This window comes from Schistocerca cancellata, chromosome 11 (genome assembly GCF_023864275.1).
Source record: "Schistocerca cancellata isolate TAMUIC-IGC-003103 chromosome 11, iqSchCanc2.1, whole genome shotgun sequence".
In the NCBI taxonomy this organism is placed as follows: Eukaryota; Metazoa; Arthropoda; class Insecta; order Orthoptera; family Acrididae; genus Schistocerca; species Schistocerca cancellata.
The window spans coordinates 59,484,568-59,504,083 of NC_064636.1; the positions used below are offsets into that span (position 1 = coordinate 59,484,568).

The 19,516-nt window shown below is 42.1% G+C and overlaps 1 protein-coding gene across 1 annotated transcript in view; it reads left to right on the forward strand.

The window, feature by feature from the left end:
- The window catches only part of LOC126108190 (F-box/LRR-repeat protein 14-like), a 66,285-nt gene that overhangs the window by 12,745 nt on the left and 34,024 nt on the right, over window positions 1-19,516 (forward strand). The gene's annotated exons all lie outside the window — the stretch shown is intronic.

Below are 19,516 nucleotides of genomic sequence, written 5' to 3' on the forward strand. Positions count from 1 at the left end.
AAATGGACTTTTATTTTTCTTCCCACAGACGTCCCATAAGAGATAAAATTGTATTTTATATGTCGTTTTAAAGCTGAAAATGTAAAGAATAAGATACAACTAATTTTAATATGTCTAATTCAATGCATCACCTCTCAACTAAAAAAAAGTAAAAAAAAATCAAATTTATCAATTTTTTTTATTTATTTATTTATTTATTTTTTCTCTTTTAACACCACTGCCAAGTCAAAAAGTGTGCGATATGGAATAATGAAAATAATATGCCAGTAAAGAGCATGTTTTAAGCTTCATTTACAAAAAAAATTACACCGATAAGTCAAAAACTGTAGATTTTATAAGAGGCGAAAGAAACCTAAGGGATATGGAACCCGCACAGCGCCACCGAATTGCTCCGCTTTGGGGAAATGCACTGCGTCCCGAAAGAGTTAACCATGGTGGCATGCAAATAGTTTACAAATGTAGGCATTTCGAAAATGCTTCCACACTTGGCCCAAAAGCCAATTATCGTGCTGATTTTGGACATCAGATAAATTGCTCCATTTCTGCATTACGACAACAACTGCCCTCTTTTCCGTGTCCCTCTCTGACACACTTTATGTACTCTCCACTGCTAGTGCTGCCACACGTCACCTGTGAGTGGTGGTTGTATGTTGACATCAGACATAGGTGGTGACCACGGTAATGTGACTGGACTGTGTATAAATGACCTGATGAGTTTTTTATTCTTATTCCAGACTCTTATTGGCACAAAGTCATCATTTGAAGCACAATTCATGGAATTGTCAGTTATTTCCTACTTCTTCTACTGTTTCCACAGTTTCTAACAAAATGGTGACATCATTCAAATAAATGTCCAAGATATTAACAAGCATATCGGGTGTTCAGGAGAAGAAAACGCAATGAATACCAACAGTTAACACTTCCCATTGCTGTAAAAGCAACTGGAAATAATAATGTAAATCAACTGAGTTGCACACACTACTGAAGAGTAACTGTAAGCAATTGTGTCAGGGAAACTATCAGTGAAAAAAAATCTGCTTTACAAATTACAATCATATTGTGTCGTGTTACCTTTTTATTGATGCACTGTCAACCAAGGATATACATCTGTTGTGTTGCACATCCAGTCTGTTACATCCATGGTAGCACTGTACCTTTCTTTAGACACCTGTTGGGCTATGAATTTGACAATTTTCTGCTTTTTTTAATAAGTGTTTGCAGTGCATCTTTGCAGCTAAAATCTAGAAAAAGTATTTCTTTCTGTGTATTCATTCTGCATAAAAACTTTCAGAGCAGGTTTGAATACGTGAAATTGATCCATTTGCTTGTGAAATTCATCGGAAGTATTATTAGGAAATGTAGTCTACACATGAAGGAAGTTGTTTGCAAAACCCTTGTTCCACCAATACTTCACTGTTGCTTGTTTGTAGCAGATAGGATGGATAGAGGAAGTAGACAAGATGCAGAAGAGCAGTGTTTCGTTGCAGGTTCATTTAGTAAACATGAAAGTGTCACGAAGCTGCTGAGCTTACTTCAGTGGCAGACACTGAAAGAGAGGCATTCTGCACAAATGTGTGATTTACTATCAAAATTAGTACACTCTGTCACATCCTGGCACAGTTTCTGTACACATTTTTTCCCTTCCCTAGTATGTTTGTCAACCTTTATAGTGGAGATAAGAGGATGGAAATCTCCTTGGTTGGAATGGGTGTTCGGCTACAACAGGTTGGTCACGTACATGGAATTGGCGGGATTGATCTGCTGAAGTAGCAAGTTATTACTTTGACTTGTTTATTGTTCTCTCAACACAGTTGTTTACTGAGGTGTCAAACCAAAACCCCTTAACAGTAAGTCAGATGCTTTTGATAATCATTAGTTAGACCATTCTCAGAGATGAGTGCTTTCACTGCCACTCGGTCTGCTAACTACTGGCCACTTTGGCTAAATAATAAATTGTCAACACTTTGAAATAATACTCTAAGAATCAAGGACAACTTCCCCTCTAGTACAAGAGACAAGCACCAGTCATTAACTTGTCCCTGCTATTCGCTGAAATTCCTCTTAGTTCTTTGATACAGAGACTGGCAGTCTCTCTTCAAAGCTATTCCCGTAAATACTGAAAATTGCTACTTAGCTTGAGGTTGCCGTATGTCCACCATCTTCTCGTAGATGAAGTGTCTGTTGCTCTGTCAGATGTTGCTGTTTAGAATCATTTCACTCCAGCTGCTTGGACTGCTCGACAAATCTCCTCTCGATCGATCCTGTGCACACACGCTCCTCTGCAATATCTGTTGAGAACATTATCTCGGAAGCTTTACTTGATATGTGAGCGACTTGATGTTTGACTATTATTCTAAGTTGTTCATGGTTCCTCCGTTATGTGCATTGGGAAGTTCCCTATTGTTAACGTTGGCTTTGACCTCAGTACTGCTTGCGAGTTCTCAGTGTACTGCTAGCTGGTATGTGTGAACGACCACAAAGGAGCAAATAGTGTGCAACTGCTCTGAGTTGCATTATCTGCCCCCGATAACCCGTAAATTTCCCTCTGTTACACACATGGGCCATCTTGCGTATGAAACCTGGCTTACTTCTTATGTTATGATCTGATATATGATTAAAACTATTAACATTTTCTGCGGCTGTGACACTTCCTAGACGAGTCAGCCAATATACGCTATTGCTTCATCCTACATTTATCTCACAAAAAAATTATGAAGGCAAAATTAGACAGATTCGAGCTCATGTGGAGGCTTACCAACAATGATTCTTCCTGTAAACTATTCACAACTGCAACAGGAAATGGGGGAAGTGACAGTAGTACACAAAGCAGCCGCTGTCACACACTGTGAAGTGAAGTGGCTTGTGGAGTGCAGACATACATGTAGATGAAAAATCTCTTCCATCTTTGCCCTGGAGCTCCCGTGACATCAAGCAAAATTGAACTCGTGACTGCAGTGTAATATATCCCACCTCCAACAGTTGCGACATAACTCTTTCCATTTATTATTAATGTGTTACTAGCTGTTGATGTGGACTTGCTTCTTGATTAAAATTGTCATACACAGCTATTATTGTGAGAAACTTTTTACTTGCTGTGGTGGGTTTAAAAGAACAAATTACTTTTGTTCAAATTGTGGTATAACTTTCCTGTCGTTTATGCCAGCTAAGCTTGATAACTATCATTGATCGAAACTAGTAGCGAATTATGCAAAATAAATGGCAGCTGAAGATTTCACCATGAATTTTAACAATTATTTGGCAGCTGAATACCCCACCTGCAAACATACATAAATCTTTCTATTCACTTTTGTGGTTTTATGTAGCATTCTCATCTTTGTTTTTCTTGTTGGGTATCCTTTGCTATTAATTAGATGCTCACTTGAGCAGTCTTATCCCTCATTTTTCAGTTGTCTTAAAATAAATCAAAAGTGCAGAGAAAGATGTAATTTGTCTTATCTTGATGGATGTTGAAATGAGCTGACACAAATACAGTTGTGCGTACATTTTTGTGACAAATGGCTAGTTTCAAAATTGTTTGATGTGTGCCATGGTAATTAACTGTTTTGGTATAGTCCTAGTGGACAATCTTATTTACAGTTGATATACACATCCTAAAAGTTTTTTAAGCTACTGAGCATAGCGTATTTTGTAGTAGACATTCTCTTCTACAAGTCTGCATCGCAGTGCCACCTGTTGACTGATGTTTGAACTTCTCACAATGCCAGAGTCATTAATTAAAAGTCTTTGCTATATACCTGCTTTTGGGAAAGATAGTGATCTGATCACTGGACTTGAATGCATATGCCACTAACAGTTCCGACAGCACCTTAAAACGGGCCAGCTCTTGCACTAAGCACATTTTTTTAGGATGTGAATTTCAAACTTGAGCACTTTATGGCTATAATAAAGCCCTTGCTAGAGTAGTGCTTTACTTACTCACAGACTGACCCATTTAAAAACACGAAAACAGATACTGCTTGCTTTACATAGCTGTCAAGGAATGAGGAATGATTTGGATCCTCAACACTTCTTGCACCAATGAAGATGTAAATTCAATTCTTTTTCATATTTCTTCAAACTTTTATTACATCTTATATATTTTGTAACATCCTATCAAAGCATTGCTCCCAAAACAAAATCAGTCCAAAACTGAGACTTCAGCTACATGTGTGTGAACTTCTCGTAATGTTCTTAATAACACCAGAGCATGCATCATTGTTAACTTTTCAAGTTAATTCAGAACTATTGATTTACAAAGCATTGCAAACTTTTTCTGTTGCATCTGTGTTACTTAATTTCAGTCTTACTGTTTGAAAGTACAACTTTTTGTAAATATCCATCAATAAATAATAATGGAAAATTGCTACTTACCATATAGTGGAAATACTGAGTCGCAGATAGGCACAACAAAAAGACTGTCGCAATATAAGCTTTCAGCCAACAAGGCCTTTGTCGAAAATACACCCCCCCCCCCCCCCCCCGCAGACACACACACACACACACACACACACACACACACACACACACGACTGCAGCCTCTGGCAGCTGAAGCCACACTGCGAGCAACAGCAGCAGTGCATAATGGGAGTGGCGACTGTGTGGGGGTAAGCAGGAGGCTGGGGGGGGGGGGGGGGGGGGGGGGAAGATAGCAGAATAGAGGTGGTGAACAGTGAAGTGCTGCTGGGAAGAGCGCAAAGATGAGGTGGAGAGAGTGTAGGGCCGCTAGGTGTAGTCGGGAGGTTAGACAGTGTGTGGGGGAGAGATGGGGGCTAGTGGAAAAGGAGAGAAGTAAAAACCGCGTGGGAGGAATAGAGGGCTGTGTAGTGCTGGAATGGGAATGGGGAAGCAGCTGATGGGTGAGGACATTGATGTAATGAAGGTTGAGGCCAATAGGGTTATGGAAATGTAGGATATATTGCAGGGAGAGTTTCCACCTGCACAATTCAGAAAAGCTGGTGATGGTGGGAATGGTCCATATGGCACAGGCTTTGAAGCAGTCTTTGAAATGAAGAATGTCATGTGTGGTGGCATGCTCAGTAACAGGGTGGTCCAGTTGTTTCTTGGCAACAGTTTGTCGGTGGCCGGCCGTTCGTGCGAACAGACAGCTTGTTGGTTGTCATGCCCTCGTAGAATCCATCGCAGTGGTTGCAGCTTAGCTTGTAGATTACATGACTGGTTCCACAGGTAGCCCTGCTTTTGATGGGATAGGTGATGTTTGTGACCAGACTGGAGTAGGTGGTGGTGGGAGGATGTATGGGACAGGTCTTGGATCTAGGTCTATTACAAGGACATGAACTATGAGGTTAGGGATTGGGAGCAGGTTTGTGTAGGGATGGACTAGTATATTGTGTAGGTTCTGTGGATGGAGGGATACCACTGTGGGTGGGGTGGGAAGGATAGTGGACAGGACATTTTTCATTTCAAGGAATGAGGAGAGGTAGTCGAAACGCTGGAACTGAGTTATGAGGGGAATGCTCTTCTGTGGCCAGACATTGAGGCTGTGGGCAGTTGTGGAAGACTGGAAAGATAAGGCACAGGGTATTTGTTTCTGTACAAGGTTGGGAGGATAATTACTGTATGTGAAGGCATCCGTGAGACCCTCAGTAATTTCTAGAGAGACCGGTCGCCACCGCAGATGCGACGACCACGGGCTGCTAGGCTGTATGGAAGCGACTTCTTGGTATGAATGTAGCCATCTTTGAGGTGGAGGTCAACATCTAGAAAGGTGGTTTGCTGGACAGAGTAGGTCCAGGTGAATCAATGGGGAGAAGCTTTTGAGGTTCTGGAGGAATGTGGATAAGGTGTTACATTCCATCCTGGATTTTCCATTGTTTCATAAATAAATAATGAATTACATAAATGCTTGTAAATTTACAAGTACGGTTTTCTTGTTGATAATAATAATTTATATACAACCCAATTCAAATTCATTTGTAACATTTTACAGGAATTATACAATATTCTTTACATGTGTGGATACATGATTTTCCCCCCTTCTGTTTCTTATTTTTCCTAAAAGCATAATTAAAAACTATTAAAATGGTATGTGTTTTCTATCTACAAGCGACTAATAACGATGTGTAATATAATATAAAAACTGAAATTAACTCAAACTAACAAGGGAATGGTCAGACTTGTCATGTCGAAACCTGTGTTGCTTTTTTTACCACTGTGAGTTAACATTGCAAGAAGTCTGTATGCAGAATTTTAGCTGCTGACATGACCTGGAAGTCTGTAAACAATTTTATGAAGTAAGACATTATTGTCGCACGGTTTCCGCGCTTATAACTGCCTCTTGTACAACCCTGACCTCTCTCGCTATGTTAGACCGACGCCATCTAGGGACAAGGTGGCGTTAGCTACACGCCGCTCTCTCTTGCCACAGCAGTGAGAGAGCTGATTCCCCAGTGAAAGCGATCGTATGATAATTAAACATTCGTTGACAAATATGGCTGATATGTTATCTACAACATTCTTTACAAATAGCAATGAAATAGACACAAATAAATATACGGTTTAGAACATGTCCAAATTTTATTTCTTGTAATTACCGCAAAAATGCGAAATATTGATACAATGTTCAAAACCTAGGTTTTTTGTGCACCAAGAACATACAAGCAAAGACGACCCTACGAATCACAGACGTTGTTAGATGTCCGCAGACAAAACTGGGCTGGTTTTAGGAATGAATCAGGCCTAGTATCAGTATATTTTGAGGAGTGCCACACATATTTAATCAAATTCTGAAACCGTGGGGAGGAAAATTGATAATGTACTACTGATTGCAGCTTGAGAATATTGTCATGGTGATAGACAGGAAATTGTAGTGATCTGCACACAATAATTTTCTCTGTTAGTTTTCTGTAAAATGCCTTCCACTGACGGAAAAATTATCTGTCTAAAGGTTGGATTACGTTCGTGGTGCTGGGTGGAATCTGAAGTATCTCTACTTCTTTGTCAGGGTGCGCTCGAAATACAGCTTTAATGAATCAGACCTTTTATGACCTGACCACGAATCTAGGAGAAGAGATTTGTTCCTGCAGATCGGAATAAAAGCATGACGCATGAAAAGTGTAACGTTTTCATTTCCCATTTTTCCAGACATCGATGCGTCTACTGCAAGATTGTTTGCGTAGAACATTGTTCTTTTGACACGTGGTCCAAAACGTCCAGTTGCTTCTTGAAGACACACATATAGTTTAGGCAGCAATGAACCATCCAGACTAATTATGGGCATTATAGTGTATGAATGGGTGAGTGAAGTCGTGGACTGCGCAATCGCCTCAATATGTTTTTCCCATTTGAATGACAGTGTTCTTTTTGTACGCATTTCTTTTTGAAAACCTGACTTATCTGCATCGTACACGTACGATTCACTAAAACTAGCGATCTTACTTTTTTGCATTCGTAAGAAAAGCTTCTATCATTTCGATTTGTGTCACTTCATTTTCCGACCTGTTTCTCGATACAAATTTTGTTATTTTTTCGTGCCATAATTTTATGTGATCTTTTGAAGCGATTAATCCAACTTTGAGAAGCTGTAAATTCTTTAGCGCCTATCATGTTAGCAATCTCTAACGCCCAATTACGCAAAGTTGCATTGCTGACACTAAATGACTGTTGTCTGGCATCGGTAAATAGCTCAAAAAGTCGCGCATTTATCTCCGTCGCAATTTCCAGTCGACACTTACGTCATCCAGCGACTTCCTTTTTCCATCTATACAATTCACGTTCAGAACGGACAAAGCGATACTTATTTTGAACAGTACTGACACGTAGGCGTCTCTTACCACTTCCGTTCAATCAATACGTCACCACTTTTTCTTTGTCTGATAAGGTAATTGTAGTTGCTGGTATTAATTTCGGAGATAATTGATGATGGTAAGTGGCACTATCACTAGAAGTCTTCATGAGTGCAACTTTCGTCGGTGTCTTCCCCGTCTGTAGATTCACAGTCTACAATATCGAGTTTTTCAGTTGGTTCTAGCCACATGTCTGCGCCATTTACATGCTCATCTAGAAGTTTAACAACCATGTCGCACAACACATAGTCTTCACGCGTGTTTTCTGTTGATTGCTTCATTTGGCGTCTGTGGTATATCTCCATGGCAAGCAGCAAACCATTTACAGGGTTCGCCATCACCTGTGAGGGGAGATTGAATGGTCACCATAAAGTGGCTTGCGGAGTATAGATGAACATGTACAGAACATCTTAAAAAGCAATACATGTTTCGGCATGACAAGTCTGACCATTTCCTTGTAAGTATGACATGTACAGAATACATTTAAGTACAACTCAGCATAGTGGAATAAAATGGTGTAAGTATGAAAAAATGCACCCAGTATCTGGTGGTTTACTAACAGGGAATCTTAGTGTTCAATCACTACTTTGTATTGGCTGTTAAGAGGGTAGTTTAAAAAGTTCTCGCAACGGAACAGAAAAAATGTACTTACATCACTGAAACTTCTGTTTCGTTTTTCAATACAGCCTCCTTGTAGATTAGTGCACTTGGTCCAACAATGTTCTAGTGCCTTGATCCCATCTCAAAAATGAGTCTCCTCCAGTCTTACATAATAGTTGTCAACTCCGGCTATCAATTCTTTGTTTTAAGTGAATCTTCGTCACGAAAAAAAAATTTCTGTTTTGGGAAGAGATGGAAGTCTGATGGAGCCATATCAGGTGAATATGTGTGCGGGCGCACATTGTCTTGATGGAATGTGATTTTCTTCCTTGCTAAACTTGGCCCTTTTTCGTGTATCTTTTGTTGCAATATGTACAGGAGGTTAGCGTAGTATTCTCCGGTAATTGTTTGCCCAGTGGGCAGATAATCTACATACAGAATCCCCTTTGCACCCCAGAACATTGATGCCATGATCTTTCCCACTGAAAGAATTGTCTTTGCTTTCTTTGGTGGCGGAGAATCAGCATGTTTCCACTGCTTTGTCTATTGTTTTGTCTTTGGAGTATGGTAGTGCATCCAAGTTTCATCTGTGGTCACAAACCGGCACAAAAAAATCTTGTTCGTTTCTCCTAAAACAGGCCAAACGTTGTTCCGATACGTCCATTCTCAGGCGTTTTTGTTCCACCGTCAAGTCGTGGCACCCATCTTGCAGATAATTTATTCATTTCTAATTCTTCAGTTAAAATGTAATATACCCTTTAAGATGACATCTGGCGAGCGTGAGCAATTTCACACACTTTGAATCGGCGATCCTCTGTGACCATTTTGTGCACTTTTGCAATGATTTCTGGAGTAGTGACACATCTCAGCCAACCACTGTGCGGCTCATCATCTAAGCTCTCCTGACCAAATTTAAATTCATGTGTCCACTTGGCAACAGTTGAATATGAAGGAGCAGAGTCCCCCAGTCTATTCTGGAAATGGGCATGAATGTCCTTTGCTTTTATACCTTTCTTTATGAAGTAATTAATCACTGCTCAAATCTCGATTTTTTTTTTTTTTTTTTTTTTTTTTTTTTTTTTTTTTTTTTTTTTCCCCCCATCTTCGCAAATCTCTACGCGGGAACAACAACAGAGCCACGTAACCGCCACAGATCTCTTCCAAGAGCATTGACCGAGCAGGGTGGCGCAGTGGTTAGACACTGGACTCGCATTCGGGAGGACGACGGTTCAATCCCACACCTGGCCATCCTGATTTAGGTTTTCCATGATTTCCCTAAATCACTCCAGACAAATGCCGGAATGGTTCCTCTGAAAGGGCACGGCCGACTTCCTTCCCAATCCTTCCATAATCCGATGAGACCGATGACCACGCTGTCTGGTCTCCTTCCCCAAACCAACCGATCAACCAAGAGCATTGATGTGGCACGTGTTTACAGGCAACAGTCCAATGAATATCACGTGAACAACTCATTGCGCTAGTGCTGACCTCTCGTGGTGATTCCGAGAACTTTTCAAACCACCCTCATACATCACAGCCTCCAACTAGCTCCAAGCAATCTCTCCATGATAGTTTCCATGGTAACAATACAGGAATACAGTTTAATGTCAGTAGGGAAAAAGACACACGCAAACACTAGACTCAAATTTGCACAGAAAGAAATGGCATGAGTAATGCTAGGTAAGCCCGTCTACACCTACATTTGCATCTACATCCATACTCCGCAAGCTACCTGACGGTGTGTGGCGGAGGGTACTTTGAGTACCTCTATCGGTTCTCCCTTCTACTCCAGTCTCGGTATTGTTCGTGGAAAGAAAGATTATTGATATGCCTATGTGTGGGCTCTAATCTCTCTGATTTTATCCTCATGGTCTCTTCGCGAGGTATACGTAGGAGGGTGCAATATACTGCTTGACTCCTCAGTGAAGGTATGTTCTCGAAACTTCAACAAAAGCTTGTACTGAGCTACTGAGCATCTCTCTTGCAGAGTCTTCCACTGGAGTTTATCTATCATCTCCGTAATGCTTTTGCGATTACTAAATGATCCTGTAACGAAGCGCGCTGCTCTCCGTTGGATCTTCTCTATCTCTTCTATCAACGCTGTCTCGTACGGATCCCACACCGGTGAGCAGTATTCAAGCAGTGGGCAAACAAATGTACTGTAACCTACTTCCTGTGTTTTCAGTTTGCATTTCCTTAGGATTCTTCCAATGAATCTCAGTCTGGCATCTGTTTTACCGACGATTAATTTCATATGGTTATTCCATTTTAAATCACTCCTAATGCCTACTCCCAGATAATTTATGGAATTAACTGCTTCCAGTTGCTAACCTGCTATATTGTAGCTAAATTATAAAGGATCTTTCTTTCTATGTATTTGCAGCACATTACACTTGTCTACATTGAGATTCAATTGCCATTCCCTGTACCATGCGTCAATTCGTTGCAGATCCTCCAGCATTTCAGTACAATTTTTCACTGTTACAACCTCTCGATATACTACAGGTGTCATCCGCAAAAAGCCTCAGTGATCTACAAGGTCATTTATGTATATTGTGATTAGCGACGGTCCCACGACTCTCTGCTGCACACTTGAAATCACTCTTACTTCGGAAGACTTCTCTCCATTGAGAATGACAAGCTGCGTTCTGTTATCCAGGAACTCTTCAATCCAATCACACAATTGGTCTGATAGTCCATATGCTCTTACTTTTTTCATTAAACGACTGTGGGGGAACGGTATCGAGCACCTTGCGGAAGTCAAGAAACACGGCATCTACCTGGCAACCGGTCTCTATGGCCCTCTGAGTCTCGTGGACGAATAGCACGAGCCGGGTTTCACACGATCGTCTTTTTTGAAACCCATCCTGATTCCTACAGAGTTGATTTCTAGTCTCCAGAAAAGTCATTATACTCGAACATAATACGTGTTCCAAAATTCTACAACTGATCGACATTAGAGGTATAGGTCTATAGTTCTGCACATCTGTTCGACATCCCTTCTTGAAAACGGCGATGAGCTGTGCCCTTTTCCAATCCTTTGGAACGCTGCGCTTTTCTAGAGAGTTACGGTACACCGCTGCTGCAACATCACCTCCAGCCAGCTAATTACTCTGCGCTTTGCTCTGAGATCTCTTTATATCAAACCAGTCCGTGCCCACCAATTCGCAACATTCGATGAGAAAATCTGCCAAGTGCCCAAGCAGAATTCCAGGGCCACACATGGGAACACACTTTTGAGTACTCTGTAGGTTTTCTGTACCAAAGCAGCAGCCTCGTGAACCGTGAAGGCATCCCAAAATCTACATCTATACCTATGTACCCTACAACCCACCATGTGATGCATGGTGGAAGGTACCACATACTGGTACTAGTCATTTTTTCTGTTCCACTTGCAAACAGAGCAAGGGAAAAATGACTGTCTATAAGCCCTCATACAAGTCCTCAATTCTCTCATCTTATCTTTGAGGTCTGTACACGAAATGTACGTCGGCAGCAGTAGGGCCATTCTACAGTCGGCCCCAATTGTCAGTGCTTTAAATTTTTTAATAGTGCTTCGAGAAAAGAATGTCGTCTTTCCTCCAACGATTCCCATTTGAGTTCACGAAGCATCTCTGTAATTCTTGCTGCTGATAAAACCTACCACTGACAAATCTAGCAGCATGCATCTGCATTGCTTTAGTATCTTTTGTTAATCGTACCTGATGAGGTTCTCAAACTCTTGAGTAATATTGAAGAGTGGATAGCACTAGTGTTCTATATGCTGTCTCCTTTATAAATAAGCTACACTTTCATGAAATTCTCCAATAAAATGAAGTTGACCATTCACCTTTCCTGTTAATAACCTGGCATGCTCTTTCCATTTCATGTTAGAAAGTAACATTACACCTAGGTATTTATTTGATGTGGCTGTATCAAGCAGCAAACTACTATTGCTGCATTTAAATGTTGCAGTGTTGTTTTTCCTACTGATGTGCATTAGCTTACATTTTTGTACTTTTACAGCAGGCTGCCATTCATCACACCTACTAGAAATCCTGCCTAAAGCATCCTATATCCTCATACAGTCACTCAATGATGACTCTTTACTGCACACCATGACATCATCAGCAAAGAGCTGTAAATTGCTGCTTGGCCTATCCATTTGGTCATTTATGCATATAAAATATCTCCAGACATCTGAAACGATAAATGCCTGAAAACATAAACTCCAACCCAGTGGGTCCACAGTCCTCTATCTCAGTCCCATGAGGACTGCCGGCCAACACCCTCATTTTGTGGGCTCGAAACTGCTCCACAAAATTGTTTAGCACTTAGGCCTTCTAGCCAAATCATAAAGAGAAGCATAATCTAGGCATTTTATTATTGGTTGTACCCTGCTCCTACTTACAGCACTTCTGTAGGGTGCTGCTTCCTGTCATTTTCTCTGGAATGGACGTAGGGAAGAAACAATCATTGTGGGAAAATCACTCACTTTGAAATCAGGCTAACGTGGCTCTGACCACCACCCATTCAGAAGGACTAAAGTAAGACCAGATGATCATCTTCAGGCTGGACGAACACCCGCTTTCTCCTTCAGCTGGAAACTGGTTGCGGTGACCACAGTATGAAACAGGACTAACATGCAGGCATATGCAGCAAATGATTTGTTCCAACAGTACAAGAATAAGCTGCTCTCTCTTTCACTGACTGCTCTAAAGGACAACTGTAGTACTCCTATGGTCTCATCCTATTCTGAATGGTACTGTATTTACTCATAATCACCCATTGCATCAAGCAATTTTGATCATAAAACTGCTATAAAATGACTGAATTATTCACTGCTAGTCATTAAAATTGCAAACCTGTGAGAACAGCTGACAACAAAAGGCAAATTGGCAGGATGTGCACTACATTCTAGGATGTACAAAAGACATGCATTTCTGCATAACCACTCCAAATACACTACTGGCCATTAAAATTGCTACACCAAGAAGAAATGCAGATGATAAACGGGTATTCATTGGACATATATATTATACTAGAACTGACATGTGATTACATTTTCACGCAATTTGGGTGCATAGATCCTGAGAAATCAGTACCCAGAACAACCACCTCTGGCCGTAATAACGGCCTTGATACGCCTGGGCGTTGAGTCAAACAGAGCTCAGATGGCGTGTACAGGTACAGCTGCCCATTCAGCTTCAACACGATACCACAGCTCATCAAGAGTAGTGACTGGCATATTGTGAGGAGCCAGTAGCTCGGCCATCATTGACGAGATGTTTTCAATTGGTGAGAGATCTCGAGAATGTGCTGGCCAGGGCAGCATTCAAACATTTTCTGTATCCAGAAAGGCCCGTACAGGACCTGCAACATGCGGTCGTGCATTATCCTGCTGAAATGTAGGGTTTTGCAGGGATCGAATGAAGGGTAGAGCCACGGGTCGTAACACATCTGAAATGTAACGTCCACTGTTCAAAGTGCCGTCAATGCTAATAAGAGGTGACCGAGACGTGTAACCAATGGCACCCCATACCATCACGCCGGGTGATACATCAGTATGGGGATGACGAATACACGCTTCCAATGTGCGTTCACGGCGATGTTGCCAAACACGGATGCGACCATCACGATGCTGTAAACAGAACCTGGATTCAACCGAAAAAATGACGTTTTGCCATTCGTGCACCCAGGTTCGTCGTCGAGTACACCAGTGCAGGCGCTCCTGTCTGTGATGCAGTGTCAAGGGTAACCCACAGCCACGGTCTCGGAGCTGATAGTCCATGCCACTGCAAATGTCGTCAAACTGTTTGTGCAGATGGTTATTGTTTCGCAAATGTCCCCATCTGTTGGCTCAGGGATCAAGACGTGGCTGCACGATCCGTTACAGCCGTGCGGATAAGATGCCTGTCATCTCGACTGCTAGTGATACGGCATTCCGTATTACTCTCCTGAACCCACCGATTCCATATTCTGCTAACAGTCATGGGATCTCGACCAACGCGAGCAGCAATGTCACGATACGATAAACCGCAATCGCGATAGGCTACAATCCAACCTTTATCAAAGTCGGAAACGTGATGGTACGAATTTCTCCTCCTTGCACGAGGCATCACAACGACGTTTCACTAGGCAACACCGGTCAACTGCTGTTTGTGTATGAGAAATTGGTTGGAAACTTTCCTCATGTCAGCATGTTGTAGGTGTCGCCACCAGCGCCAACCTTGTGTGAATGCTCTGAAAAGCTAATCATTTGCATATCGCAGCAACTTCTTCCTGTCGGTTAAATTTTGTGTCTGCAGCACATCATCTTTATGGTGTAGCAATTTTAGTGGCCAGTAGTATAGATAGGAGCAGTGTTCGATTTGTGATAGTACGCACCAAGATGAGAAAAAATCAGAACTGCAAATTTTGAGATTTGGTATGATATAACTTTATTTTTTACTAGTACAAATGGTATATTTGCACTTTTAAAATGCACAGAATAGTTAAAATAACAAATTTCAGCCCCCCCCCCTCCTCCCCGTTGCCCTACCCCTCCCCTCTGCACTGCAGGAGGTCACACTACTGGGTATTTATCAAGCACTGGGTAGGAGAAACACATTGTGTTTACAAGGAAAGATTACACTGAAGTGATAAGTCATGCGTTAGTAATATGCACATATACAGGTGGCAGTAGTGTTGTGGACACAAGGTATTAAAGTAGTGTTGTGGACACAAGGTATTAAAGGGCAGTGCATGGTAGAGCTGTCATCTGTACTCGTGTGATTCATGGGAAAAGGTTTCCCATGGGATTAAGGCCACACAATGGGAATTAACAGACTTTGATTGCGGTGTGCTAGTTGGAGCTAGACGCTTGGGACATTTCATTTTGGAAATCATTAGGGAATTCAATATTCGAGATCCACAGTGCCAACAGTGTGCCAAGAATACAAAATTTCTGGCATTTCCTTTCATCATGGGAAATGCAGTGACCAGTGGCCTTCATTTAATGACAGAGCAGCAGCGTTTGCATAGAGTTGCCGGTGCTAACAGACAAGCGTGACTGCATGAAATAACCACAAAAATCAGTGTGGGACATATGACGAATTTATGTGTTAGGACAGTGTGGCAAAATTTGGCATTAACAGGCTAGGGCAGCAGATGAGTGACGTTGGCTGCAGCATAATGTTGGCTGCAGCGCCTCTTATGGGCTCGTGAGCATATTGGTTGGACCCTAGATGACTGTAAAACCATGGCCTGGTTAGATGGATCCCAGTAATAGCTGATTGTATGGTTGGAGTGTGGTGCAGCCCCCATGAAGCTAAGAGTCCAAGATGTCGACAAGGCACTGTGAAAGCTGCTGGTGGTACCGTAATAGTGTAGGCTATGTTTACACGGAATGGACTTGGTACTCCGAACTGATCGTTGACTGGAAATGGTTATTTCTGGCTACTTGGAGACTACATGCATGCATGGATTTCATGGTGCCAAACAACAATGGAATTTTTATGAATGACAGTGTGCCCTGATACTGGACCACAGTTGCTCATAGTTGGTTTGGAGAGCATTCTGGACAGAGCGAATTATTTGGGCACCCACTGAACATTTATGGGACGTAATAGAGAGATCAGTTTGAGCACAAAATCCTGCACCAGCAACGCTTTTGCAATTATGGAGGGCTATAGAGGCAGGGGACTTCCAACGAGTTGTTGAGTCCATGTGATGCTGAATTGCTTTACTGTGCTGGGCAAAAGAATGTATTCCGTGACTTTGGTCAACCCAGTGTATGCAGTGAGTTTCACATTCATAAATTGTGTATGAATTTATACAAGATCTGTTCTATAAATTCCAGAACTTTGTTCACAAAATTTTTCTACGTGTACCTTTTACTTATAACAGTATTATGAAAAGGAAAGTTGCCACTTACCATGTAGTGGAGACGCTGGACGCTGAGTTGCAGATAGGCACAACAGAAAGATTGCCACAATTAAAGCTTTTGGCCCTAGACACACACACACACACACACACACACACACACACACACACACACACATCCGCCGCTCGTGGTCTCACGGTAGCGTTCTCGCTTCCCGAGCACGGTCCCGGGTTCGATTCCCGGCGGGGTCAGGGTTTTTCACCTGCCTCGAGATGACTGGGTGTTTGTGTTGTCCTCATCATTTCATCATCATCCAGGACAGTGGCGAAATTGGACTGAGCACAGATTGGGTAATTGTACGGGCGCTGATAAGCACGCAGTTGAGCGCCCCCACAAACCAAACATCATCATCATCATCATCATCATCATCATCACACACACACACACACACACACACACACACACACACAACTGCAGTCTCGGGCAACTATAGCCACTGTGTGCTGTGTGTGTGTGTGTGTGTGTGTGTGTGTGTGTGTGTGTGTGTTTTTCTGACGTAGGTCTCACAAGCCAAAAGCTTTATTTGTGACAGTCCCTTTGTTGTGCTAACCAGTGACTCAGCATCTCTGCCATATGCTGAGTGGCAACTTTCCTTTTCATAATGTTGTTACATTCCATCCTGGATTTTCAATTGTTTGATTTTTTATCTTTCCCTTATTATATATGGTCTGCTTTGAAATCCTCCACAATTGACACACTACTCCCAATGCCGTTTCCACTTTGGAAGCGGTCTTGGTACGTCTCTTGCTGGATCGCATGAAGTGCCATCTGCGAAGTTTCTTTTATCTCATCTGTCATTGTAATTCTTTGCCCTTTCAATGGGGTTCTTGCCCACGGTGTCCATGCATAACTTCCGTTCAGCCATTTTTTAACTGTGCGTAAAAATATAAGGGAATAATCCTATGAAATTATAATAAAGATTGAAATGAAGATGAATGTTGTTCCATTAAATGAATTTGGTCCTAGTAATGTTTTAAATTCATTGTGAACCATTTGTAACATCGAGTATGGCTTAATCACGCATCACCATCACCGGTTTTCAACTTTGGAAACATAAGAAAGTCCGCAGGGGCCAAGTCTGGAGACTACGGAGGATGACTGCAGGGGGAAATGTCTTTCTGGTCTCGAGTCATGATCTGTGGGACCTTGGCAATTATACGTTGCATTCCGAAATGCTGTGTCTGGATTTCATGACATGACCCAACTGAAATGTTATATTGTTCTGCAATCTCTTAGACACTCTGTCTTTGATTGGCAATCACAATTTTGTTGACGTTCCTGAGACGGGTGTCGGCAGTAGATATTGAAGAGAGTCCTGAACAGGAGTTGTCTTCTACATGCGGATATCAATAGCCCCGGAGGGCTGCCGACCGTGAGCCATGGCACCTTCCAAAAATGGCTCTTGCCCACGTTGTTCCATGCATAACTTCCGTTCGGCCATTTTTAAACTGTGTGAACCATTTGTAACATCGAGTATGGCTTTTAATCACTCATCACCATAGGCCTCCTGCATCATTTGATGTGTCGCTGTAAAGGTTTTCTTGAGTTTTACACAAAATGTAATGCAGACACATTGCTCCTTTAACTCTGCCATCTCGAAATCTGCAAACTATATGACACTACGTTCTACTCAACACAGCAGTGAACAATGACTAATAGACATACAATAATGAAACTTCCAGCAGTTGCACATTAAACACAGACGTGTGCAGGGATGCCAAATGCATTTCTCTCCAACACACCATTGGCACGAGTTTGTGGCCAGCCGGTGTGGCCGAGCGGTTCTAGGCACTTCAGTCCGGAGCTGCATGACCGCTATGACCGCAGGTTCGAATCCTGCCTCGGGCATGGATGTGTGTGATGTCCTTAGGTTAGTTAGGTCTAAGTAATTCTAAGTTCTAGCGGGCTGATGACCTCAGATGTTAAGTCCCATAGAGCTCAGAGCCATTTGAGCACGAAATTATGAATGTTCCGGAAAATTTTTGAACATACCTCGTACGTCTGTGACAACAAGGGGGAATCACTGATTGATGTGCCACTGGTAATGAAGAACAACAGTTTATTTAGTCAGTAAACATGAAGCCTTAGTAATAGGAAAATAAAATCGCTTCTAGACAACTAGAAATAAAGTTCCATTCTATCCACCAGTAAGAAGGTTCAGTCAGAGTCTCGGTTTAACCACCAAAGAGGGATTGTCTCTTAGAGGTTGTAACTGCCAAGTCCGATGAGGCACGGGTCTGTGGTGTACGACAGCAGTGCCCGGCGACAGTTGAGGCCGTGAGGCAGGTAGTGTCCGGCAAGGTCGCGGTAGGCAGATTAATGGAAGCTGCGTGGTGATGGCATAGTGGTTCGTGAAGTGTGAGGCACTGCGAATGGCGGTCCTGCCCCCTTGGCTGCTCATGGAAATGGCCAGTTTCAAAGCTCGCAGACTGACTCGTGTTACAATAGATGCTACTTCTTTGTATGTGAGGCATAAGACAATCTTCTCAGAAACAAAACACTGAAATGCAATTTCCGAATGAACAACCTGCTCTGTAATCTTTCTTTACATACAGAATGAGGGTGTCCAGTAAATGAGTACCCTATTTCAAAATTAAGTATCTCATAGACTTAGATTGGTAGACAACTGCCACAAATGCTATGTTTACTGTGAAAGCTATAAAAATTTTATAAACAAGTTGTACAGAAGTTCAAAAATAGTTTGGAAACCCCCTAACAGACGGCACTATGATTGCAATACATAGTGTCTGTAAATAGTGTGCCGCAGTTCAGAGCAATCAGTTCCGTCATTGAAATCTGGAAGGAGGTTAGCGTACCAAAATGAGGAGTTGAGATCCTGTATTCCATTGGTCAACATGGTGCTTCTGGAATACCATAGGTTAGAACACAGTCCTATAGTAACAAGGTGCAGTGCAAAAGAACCCAACGCAAAAATTGTACACAAGCTCTTCGCCAAATTCCAATGGACGAGCAGTGCTGCTGATGGTACATCTACATCTACATACATACTCTGCAAGCCACCTGACAGTGTGTGGCGGAAGATACTTTGAGTACCTCTATCGGTTCTCCCTTCTATTCCAGTCTCGTATTGTTCGTGGAAAGAAAGATTGCCGGTATGCCTCTGTGCAGGCTCTTATCTCTCTGATTTTATCCTGTTGGTCTCTTTGCGAGATATACGTAGGAGGGAGCAATATACTGCTCGACTCCTCGG